Raw genomic sequence first — 5,000 nt, 5'->3', positions numbered from 1 at the left:
GACTAAAACCAATTTATTTCAGTATGTTCCTGAAGGTCTCTTAATCTTTTGGTTGAACATAAGAGGGCATGTTGTGTGAAGCAAGGACCAACTGCTGGATATCATGGTAGAAAGGACAAGAAACATGGGTCTACAATTACTATTATACTAAATTTTAATTTTCTTATATTGTTTACTTCTCTATTCTTATTTTGTTTCTAAGTTTGAGTTTTGCTATGGGGTTATTTCATGGGAAAGACAAGACAAAACAACAATGATCACCACAACTTAATTGCTGCTTTCTTGTTTTTTTTTTAGTTTCATGTCGTTTACCTCATTTTCACATAGTTTTTATTTCTTGGTGTGTATGTGCAATGGTCACCCACCTTTACTCTTTATTCTATTCAAGCAATGAGTACTGCCATTAATATTCTTACCCAAATACTTAACAAAATCACAGAATACACACACAAAAAGGAAAATAATCAACAAAATTTAATGGAAAAAAAAAAACTGTATAAAATAGAATAGTGGAACCCGAGTAGAACTGAACTTTTTGTGACCTGCTGTTATATATTACATACATAGTTTTCATATACAAAAATTTGAGCGAGTTATGAAAAATATACAACACTATTCTTTTTTGGGATGATTTTCTTTGCCAGTAGCCTCACTTGTATATTATTCAAATACTACAAAGTTATATTAACTCTACACATAAAGTTCATATTAAGTGTATCAATAAATACAACTAATGATTAAAGGAGAAATTTTGTTACAATATTCAGTGAGTGGCCTTGTAAGATTATAAAATTCATCCCTTGATTCGCCATGTTCTCTCCAGAAGCTCCGCATCGGCATGTCACATGTTACTTCCCCAGAAGAGAATCCATGGCTGGTCAGAGGTTGAGTTGGTTGGGTTGGCAAATGAGCCAATCAGAGTGCGATGAAATTGGACCCTCAGGAGACAAAACATGGGCAGGTGCATCTGAGCAAGGTACAGTGTGAACTGTCTCATTGGCCAGAGTTATGCTGACTTCAAGCAGTCAATGGACACCCAGTTGCTCCTCCTGGCAATGCTGAGACAGTACCAGGACAGCATACGGTCCACGGTACGGGGAGGTGAGGGGTGATGAAGAAGGGTGATGTCGATTAGCGCATCAGCAAGACAGGGGTTGTTGGCCTTGATGTGGTAGGACAAAAGCACAGACACCAAGCTGTCTACAGTCCATACCGCTGCAATGGAAGGTGATAAGTCGTTGGTAGTAAAGGATTGCAATGTCGGCATGAAGGGTGTCGACGTTGGTGATCAGATGGCGAACTACTACCTAACACCTCGCCGGTCCAAGGTATGGTACAGGAAGGTTTTCTTTTTTCTATATGACATGGCCATCGTCAATGCCTGGGATAGCCATTGTGCCCTTGGCAGAAGGGATTTTCAAAAGACCTTCAGATCTGGCCTCATCTCTGGACCCTAAGGGCAGTTTAGGGAAGGGGCCGACTCCAGCAGAGCCCACACCGCAACGCATCCACTCGTTGCAGCCAGGCGGGCTCTGGAGCAGTGACAACACTTGGTGTCCAAGAACCCCCACAGCAGGCAAAGGAGGTGTCGTTGGTGTTTGAGTCAAGACAGGAGGAGCTACTGCAGGGAGTGTGAAGTGGCCCACTGCATGTATGGCTGCTTCAAAGCATGGCATGTGCAGTAATGCATTAGAGCATTTTATATAAATATATATATATATATAATATATATATAATATATATATATATATAATATATATATATATATATATATATATATATATATATATATATATATATATATATATATTTTTTTTTTTTTTAATCTCTGATTTTCCCTTACCATATCTTAGCAAATATGTTACTGAAAGAAACATACTTGGCATTATTAGCGAGTCTGGACTCTAAACTAAAAGAAAATACCATTGCAACAAGTGTTGAGACTGCATTTTAGCTTTATAACCACACCAAAACATCGTGTTCATTTCTTAGAAGGGTAAACTTCTCTAAACTACCATGGCTATAAAAGGGGTATGATATTGGAGCTTGCACTCTCATATTCTTGCCCTATGAGGGCGGCACACAGGTGTGTCCCAGGACTGGCCTGCGCGCCACTATTGATACCGGGAGGAAATAAGACTTATTGCACTCTAGAAAGGATCGTTGCGAGAGAGTAAAACTCCACCAAAAAACTTTTGCAAAAACATAAAAAAGGCTGAATGCAAACATATCAATAAAAAATTCACAGACAATGTTCTTCAAGTCTTTCAAGACTGCACTTAAAGACAACAATGATACTCTTGTCAACAGACCAGAACTCAAAGCACACCTACTCAACACAGTGTTCCACTCCTTCTTCACACAAGAAAACTATTACACTAAACATGAACAAGTCTTGACATAAGGACAGACGGAATCCAGAATCTTCTTGAATCACCAGACACCAACAAATCAACTGGTCCTGACAATATCCCTCCCTTCTTCCTTAAAACCTGTGCCCCCATCCTCCAAATCATTTTCACGCAATCCCCAAGATCTTCTTCTCTCCCATCCGACTGGCTCTGTGCAGACATCCCCTCAAATTTCAAAGTAAGTGACCAGCCTGACCCATCCAAATATTGCCTCATCTCTCTTACCTCCATTGTCTCCAAAATCTTCGAACACATCATACACAAACACTTAACCAATCATCTTGACACAAAGATATTAATCGACACACAACACTGATTCCGACCCAAACGATAACGCGAATCACAACTTATTGTCACTTATCATGACATTTCTAGACTCTAAGACATGAATCAGGTAAACGCCATAATATTCGACTTCACCAAAGCCTTGGACAAAGTCCCCCACAAAAGACAATCAAAAACTACAGTAATACGAAATCACTCGACCAATTTTTCAATGAATCACAGCTTTCAAACAGAAAGCCAACAGAACACTGGGTTTCCTAAGGAGGAACTTACAATGGAAAACGTCTGGGAGATCTTTGCAGTGGATGTCATAAGGGGTGTCTGATACCACAGTGCAGATTTCAGTGTACCAGTGGTGTGATGCAAGGGGTGTGGAGCGGAAGGTAGTCATATTCAACAGTCTATAGTTGGTGATATCAATGAGTAGTCCGTGGTGACCTAGGAAGTCTGCTCCCAGGAATGGTGTTTTAACATCAGCAAGGATAAAGTCCCAAATGAGGCTGCATCCAGCTGCTTGGATGAGGACAGTTCGGGTACCATACATTGGAATGGTGCTTCCCTTGGCTGCAATGGGTTTGATATTTGATGGTTGTGTCAAGGAGCAAGGTTTGTCTTCTGTCTTGGCTGGGAATAGAGAACAAAAGGTGCTTGCATCCAAGAGAAATTTGCCACCGGATAAGAAGTGTGTAATAAAGAAATCCAAAGCTGAGTGGTCATGTGCGTTGACATTCCTGAGATTAGGGTTCTGGGAGGCCACCATAGCAGGTAGTGGTGGCCCCATTACATATTTTTTCGCCATTGGCATCCAGGGAGGCATTTGCGGGCCCTTGCTCCAAACTTAGAGTGGTAATAACAAAATCCTTGTGATGGCTGGGGAATGGAAATTCCTGGTTTGTAGTGTCGCACCTGGCTGTTGGGCCATTGCTTGTTAGCAGTGTTGATGTCAGGGAGGTCCTTGGCAGAGGCAGAGTAGGTTGTGTCAGGTTTTTGGGAAGCTCTGGCAGCATTGATAAGATTGTCTGCCTTCTTTATGAGGTCGTTCATGGGAACATCATCATCTCCATGCAGGGTAGATCTCAGAGGGGGGAGGCGCTGCAGCCAAAGCTCTCACATTAAGTTCACACACCGTGGTTTCTTGGTGGTAGGGTCGAGGTCAGGCAGTGTAGCGAGGGCTTGCATTTCATTCCATACAGCTTGTGCGGTTGTGTCTCCCAGAGGTAGTTGGGGAAGACTCAGGAGACACTGAGCACAGGCACTGACCGAGAGAGTGAACTTTTGCAGGAGATAACTCTTCAGGTTTTCATACTCGACATCCTTGTTCTGGTCCTGGTTGTCCAGCCATTCAGCAAATTAGGGGAAACATTTGCTCGGGGATCATCTCTAGCATGTAATCTGCCTTGGTGCGGGGGTCTGTGACTTTTCTCAGCCGAAAGTGGATCTCTGCATGCTGGAACCAAGATGCAGCTACTTGTGGGCAAAAGGGGGACAGCTTCAATGCTATAACATGGATAGAGAGAAGGTTGACATGGTCCTTCATCTCACCAGACGTCCTCTTGAGCAGCATGGTTGGGTCTAGGGGTCACCAGTTATAAGGTTGCACTAATACAGTAGAATCCGTTTGAATTGAACTTTATAGTGAACTGCCAGTATATATTACATACATAGTTTTCATACACAAAAGTTTCAGCGAGTTATGGAAAATATGTAACGTGTGTAAGCAGTGACTGGAGGAGTGGCGTCTCCAGGGAGGACACCATTTCCAGGCTGGGCACTGTATTCCTGGCTGCTGTCACTGGCAGCGCATGTTGTATTACATAAAATTGAAAATTACAGAAAAATGAGATATATGACACAAATAACAAATGTTCCATGTTCTTTTTTTTTCTTGCACTGAGCTATTTACTACATAGAGATATGGAGTCTGTGCCAGAAAAATAGGTAATTACCATCTGGATAATGCAAATCAAAAGACAAATATGGACATTGGAAAATGACGATAAAGCTAAAAAAGTTTGCACAAAATAACTTTTCAAAGGGGAAGCACAGAGTCTTCTCACCGCTCATAGGTGTTCATGCCCGCCCGGCACTGCACGCCCGGGATGCTGGCCACTTACGTAACCCATTGCCAATTCAACTGAATCCAAGGGGTTAACTGTACGCATAAATACAATACATTATAAAGGAGAAATTTTGTTACAATATTCTGTGGCCTTGTAAGATAAGTCTTCCCTTGATTCACCACATTCTCTCTGGAGGGTCTGCATCATGTCAGGAGTAACTTAAATGTTACAATACAAATGTACC

The 5,000-nt window shown here is 41.8% G+C and overlaps 1 protein-coding gene and 1 pseudogene across 6 annotated transcripts in view; both read right to left on the bottom strand.

Moving 5' to 3' along the window:
• Positions 1 to 5,000, bottom strand: part of TSG101 (tumor susceptibility gene 101) — a 27,891-nt gene that overhangs the window by 8,125 nt on the left and 14,766 nt on the right. The window lies entirely within an intron of this gene.
• Positions 3,329 to 4,397, bottom strand: LOC138864360 (uncharacterized; annotated as a pseudogene).

The sequence above is a fragment of the Penaeus vannamei genome, chromosome 2 (assembly GCF_042767895.1).
Source record: "Penaeus vannamei isolate JL-2024 chromosome 2, ASM4276789v1, whole genome shotgun sequence".
Lineage (NCBI taxonomy): Eukaryota > Metazoa > Arthropoda > Malacostraca > Decapoda > Penaeidae > Penaeus > Penaeus vannamei.
This window is presented reverse-complemented; position numbering and strand designations above follow the sequence as displayed.